The following is a 6,000-nucleotide window of genomic DNA, read 5'->3' on the forward strand; positions in this document are numbered from 1 at the left end:
GGAGGAAGTAAGTATGGTTTAGTTATTGTTGATGACTTTTCCCGCTTCACTTGGGTGTTCTTTTTGCAGGATAAGTCTGAAACCCAAGGAACCCTCAAGCGCTTCCTCAGGAGAGCTCAAAATGAGTTTGAGCTCAGGGTGAAGAAGATAAGGAGCGACAACGGGTCCGAGTTCAAGAACCTTCAAGTGGAGGAGTTCCTTGAGGAGGAAGGGATCAAGCACGAGTTCTCCGCTCCCTACACACCACAGCAAAATGGTGTGGTAGAGAGGAAGAACAGGACGCTCATAGACATGGCGAGGACTATGCTTGGAGAATTCAAGACCCCCGAGTGCTTTTGGTCGGAAGCCGTGAACATGGCTTGCCACGCCATTAACAGGGTCTACATTCACCGCCTCCTCAAGAAGACGTCGTATGAGCTACTAACCGGTAACAAACCCAATGTATCTTATTTTCGTGTATTTGGGAGCAGGTGCTACATTCTAGTGAAGAAGGGTAGAAATTCTAAATTTGCTCCCAAAGCTGTAGAAGGGTTCTTGTTAGGTTATGACTCAAATACAAAGGCGTATAGAGTCTTCAACAAATCATCGGGTTTGGTTGAAGTCTCTAGCGACGTTGTATTTGATGAGACTAATGGCTCTCCAAGACAGCAAGTTGTTGATTGTGATGATGTAGATGAAGAAGATGTTCCGACGGCTGCTATACGAACCATGGCGATTGGAGAAGTGCGGCCACAGGAACAAGATGAACAAGATCAACCTTCTTCCTCAACTATGGTGCATCCCCCAACTCAAGACGATGAACAGGTTCATCAAAAGGAGGCGTGTGATCAAGGGGGAGCACAAGGTGATCACGTGATGGAGGAAGAAGCGCAACCGGCACCTCCAACCCAAGTTCGAGCAATGATTCAAAGGGATCATCCCGTCGACCAAATTCTGGGTGACATTAGCAAGGGAGTAACTACTCGATCTCGATTAGTTAATTTTTGTGAGCATTACTCCTTTGTCTCTTCTATTGAGCCTTTCAGGGTAGAGGAGGCCTTGCTAGATCCGGACTGGGTATTGGCCATGCAGGAGGAGCTCAACAACTTCAAGAGAAATGAAGTTTGGACTCTGGTGCCTCGTCCCAAGCAAAATGTTGTGGGAACCAATTGGGTGTTCCGCAACAAACAGGACGAGCACGGGGTGGTGACGAGGAACAAGGCTCGACTTGTGGCAAAAGGTTATGCCCAAGTCGCAGGTTTGGACTTTGAGGAGACTTTTGCTCCTGTGGCTAGGCTAGAATCAATTCGTATCTTGCTAGCATATGCCGCTCACCATTCTTTCAGGTTGTTCCAAATGGATGTGAAGAGCGCTTTCCTCAACGGGCCAATCAAGGAGGAGGTGTACGTGGAGCAACCCCCTGGCTTCGAGGATGAACGGTACCCCGACCACGTGTGTAAGCTCTCTAAGGCGCTCTATGGACTTAAGCAAGCCCCAAGAGCATGGTATGAATGCCTTAGAGACTTTCTAATTGTTAATGCTTTCAAGGTTGGGAAAGTCGATCCAACTCTCTTTACTAAGACATGTGATGGTGATTTGTTTGTGTGCCAAATTTATGTCGATGACATAATATTTGGCTCTACTAACCAAAAGTCTTGTGAAGAGTTTAGCAGGGTGATGACACAGAAATTCGAGATGTCGATGATGGGCGAGTTGAACTACTTCCTTGGGTTTCAAGTGAAGCAACTCAAAGACGGCACCTTCATCTCCCAAACAAAGTACACGCAAGACTTGCTGAAGCGGTTTGGGATGAAGGACGCCAAGCCCGCAAAGACTCCGATGGGGACCGACGGACACACCGACCTCAACAAAGGAGGTAAGTCCGTTGATCAAAAAGCATACCGGTCAATGATAGGGTCTTTACTTTATTTATGTGCTAGTAGACCGGATATTATGCTTAGCGTATGCATGTGTGCTAGATTTCAATCCGATCCTAAGGAGTGTCACTTAGTGGCGGTGAAGCGAATTCTTAGATATTTGGTTGCTACGCCTTGCTTCGGGCTCTGGTATCCAAAGGGGTCTACCTTTGACTTGGTTGGATACTCAGATTCCGACTATGCTGGATGTAAGGTCGATAGGAAGAGTACATCAGGGACGTGCCAATTCTTAGGAAGGTCCCTGGTGTCGTGGAACTCTAAGAAACAAACCTCCGTTGCCCTATCCACCGCTGAGGCCGAGTACGTTGCCGCAGGACAGTGTTGCGCGCAACTACTTTGGATGAGGCAAACCCTCAGGGACTTTGGCTACAATCTGAGCAAAGTCCCACTCCTATGTGACAATGAGAGTGCTATCCGCATGGCGGAAAATCCTGTTGAACACAGCCGCACAAAGCACATTGACATCCGACATCACTTTTTGAGAGACCACCAGCAAAAGGGGGATATCGAAGTGTTTCATGTTAGCACCGAGAACCAGCTAGCCGATATCTTTACCAAGCCTCTAGATGAGAAGACCTTTTGCAGGCTGCGAAGTGAGCTCAATATCTTAGATTCGCGGAACTTGGATTGAATTGTAGCATACATGTATTTATGCTTTTGATCATGTTCCTTTTTGCATTTTGTTGCTTATTATGGTGCTCAAGTTGTACAAACACTCCCTGGACCTCACAAGTCCGTTGCAAAGTGATGCACATGTTTAGGGGGAGATGTGTTACAACTTGACCCTTTGAGACTAACCATGTGCTTGAGTTCGATGATTTAGTCTCGAAGGAGGATTGAAAGGGAAAAAGGTGGACTTGGACCATGAAAGACTTCCACTGCACTCCGATGAAAAGAGTAACTCTACCAAGTTCATCTTTAAACTCTTATTGCCTATTTGCTCTTAATTGGAGATTTTGGTGAGGCAATGGGGTTAAAGGGCCAAGATTGATCCCGTTTTGGTGCTTGATGCCAAAGGGGGAGAAAATAAAGGCCAAAGCAATAAATGGATCAGCTACCACTTGAGAAACTTTGAAAATAGTAGGATAGAGCTTTTGGTTTGTCAAAACTCTTGCATTGTCTCTTTTGTCAAAAGTTGGCCTCTTGTGGGGAGAAGTGTTGATTATGGGAAAAAGGGGGAGTTTTTGGAATCTTGAATCAATTTTCTTTGGAAAACCTCTCTTTATGTCTCTACAAGTGGATTTGACTTAGAGATAGGATTTTGAGTTTGATTTGCAAAAACAAACCAAGTGGTGGCAAAGGATGATCCATATATGCCAAATTGAATCAAAATAAAATTGAGTTTTTATTTGAAGTGATATTGCACTTGTTCTAGTTGCTTTATGTTGTGTTGGCATAAATCACCAAAAAGGGGGAGATTGAAAGGGAAATGTGCCCTTGGGCCATTTCTAAGTATTTTGGTGATTGAGTGCCAACACAAGTACTTAAATGTGAATCTATGCCCATGGATGAACAAAGTGCAAATCAAGAGTAAAGGTATGTTTCTAAGCCTAAGTACATTGGTTTTGTGTACTAATATTTTTGTCTAAGTGTTAGAAACAGAAAGAAGAAGAAAAGAAAAGAGGTGAAAAAGGCTTGGCTGTGTACAGCCAAGACTCAGCTCTGTCTGGCACACCGGACTGTCTGGTGGTGCACCGGACAGTGTCCGGTGCGCCAGGCTGACTCGGCGCGAAGTGGCCGCTCTCGGGAATTCGCCGACGACGTACGGCTAAAATTCACCGGACTGTCCGGTGTGCACCGGACTGTCCGGTGAGCCAACGGTCGGCCGGGCCAACGGTCGGCCGCGGAATCTGCGCGCGACACGTGGCCGGGCCAACGGTCGGAAGGGGGCACCGGACTGTCCGGTGTGCACCGGACATGTCCGGTGCGCCAACGGCTCCTAGATCTGCAACGGTCGGCTGCGCCATTTTAGGAAGGAGATCGGGCACCGGACAGTGTCCGGTGTGCACCGGACTGTCCGGTGCCCCCGATGACAGAAGGCAAGAATAGCCTTCCAGATTTGCTCTCAACGGCTCCTAGCTGCCTTGGGGCTATAAAAGGGACCCCTAGGCGCATGGAGGAGTACACCAAGCAACCTTAGAGCATTCTTGATCATCCACACTCAGTCTTTGCGCATTCGTTTGTCATTCTCAGTGATTCGAGCTCCGTTTTAGTGAGAACTTTGAGATAGTCTTTTGAGCTCGATTCTTGGCCGTGTGTGTGCGCATTTTGCTGTGGATTTGTGTGTGTTGCTTCCCTCCCTTACTCCGTATTTCTTTGTGAATCTCAAGTGTAAGGGCGAGAGGCTCCAAGTTGTGGAGATTCCTCGCAAACGGGATATTGAAAGGCAAAGCAAAACACCGTGGTATTCAAGTTGGTCTTTGGACCGCTTGAGAGGGGTTGATTGCAACCCTCGTCCGTTGGGACGCCACAACGTGGAGTAGGCAAGCGTTGGTCTTGGCCGAACCACGGGATAACCACTGTGTCATCTCTGTGTTTGATCTCTTGTGGTATTGTGTTTTGTTGAGGCTCCTCTCTAGCCACTTGGCAATTATTGTGCTAACACTTAACAAGTTTTTGTGGCTATAAGTTTAAGTTTCACAGGATCACCTATTCACCCCCCCTCCGGGGGCAGCAAGAGAACCCCCTCTCACGGCGGGAAGACAACGCGCCCGTGATCCGTCCCTCGAACGGCTCGCGCACGCGCAACGGCCGCCCCGCCAACTACTCGCCCCGTCGCATTAACTCCGCGGCTGGACAGGCGGCGCTTCTGGCAGGAGCAGCGGGCGACGCTTCGCCTTCGCCGAAACAACCGCGCCAAAAAAGGTATGCCGTGTCGTTCGGTTTCGTATCCTTTTCCCTTTTTCCTCTTTCTCTATCTCTTGCGACAGGGACCGGGAAAGGGGGATACTCCGAAAGGGATCCTTCCCCGTGAAGGAACCAGGCTCCGAGCCTCCTTACTGATCAGAGGTTCGAAGGCTGGCCCCCCGAAGGGTTCAACAGCTGCCTCAGATCGCGTGGGCCCTACACCCACTACTGGTCAGAGGTTCGAAGGCCGGCCCCCCGAAGGGTTCCACGGCCGCCTCAGGCTACTCGGGCTCCGTGCCCATTACTGATCAGGGGTTCGAAGGCTGGCCCCCGAAGGGTTCACAGCCGCCTCAGACGCCGAGCGAGGGATGACCAGGGGTACGTTCGATACATAACCAAGGCTCGGGCTGCGCTCCCGAGGTACCCTAGGACATTTCCGAGACCAGCGGGAGCGATCTTGCAACGGAATCCCATCGGAGGGAGGCATCGAGCCCTCGGACCCTGTCGCCAGGGGACCGGGTCCGGCAGATCACCCGCAGGTACTTTTGGGCGTGCCTCTGGGCCCCTAGCCGACCCCTAACGAACGGGGCACGGACGTCCACTCGGATTACCCGCTTGCAGCTCACCGGAGACACCATGTTCGGCGCCCATCGAGGGTAACATGGCGCTCTCCCCCCTCCTCCTTACGGAAAGGCGACGCAGGGGCGTATGTAAAAAAGCCGAGTCTGTCCCTGATCGCCCTCTTGCCCTGTGCAGAGGCTCGGGGGCTGCTCTCGCAAACCCGGCTCCGGCCAAACCGTTGACAGCGTCAACATACCAGCCCGAGAACTTGGGCCCCGACCGTACACCCGGGCTACGGCCAGCTCGCATGAGGGAACAACCAGACCAGCCGAAGCATTACGCAAGGCGTTAAGACCTCGAAGGAGTGAAACCACTCCTCCGAGGCCTCGGGGGCTACACCCGGCGGGTGTGCTCGCGCGCACCCACCGGAACAAAATGCAACCGAGAAAGGCTGGTCCCCTTGCAAAAAAGTGCGACGAAAGCCTCCAAGCGAGTGCTAACACTCCCTTCGAGGCTTGGGGGCTACTGTCGGGGACCATAATTAGGGGTACCCTCAAGACTCCTAATTCTCAGCTGGTAACCCCCATCAGCATAAAGCTGCAAAGGCCTGATGGGTGCGATTAAGTCAAGGATCAGTCCATTCGAGCGACTCGATCACGCCTCGCCCGAGCCTAGC

The sequence above is a fragment of the Zea mays genome, chromosome 4, assembly GCF_902167145.1.
Source record: "Zea mays cultivar B73 chromosome 4, Zm-B73-REFERENCE-NAM-5.0, whole genome shotgun sequence".
NCBI classification, from domain to species: Eukaryota; Viridiplantae; Streptophyta; class Magnoliopsida; order Poales; family Poaceae; genus Zea; species Zea mays.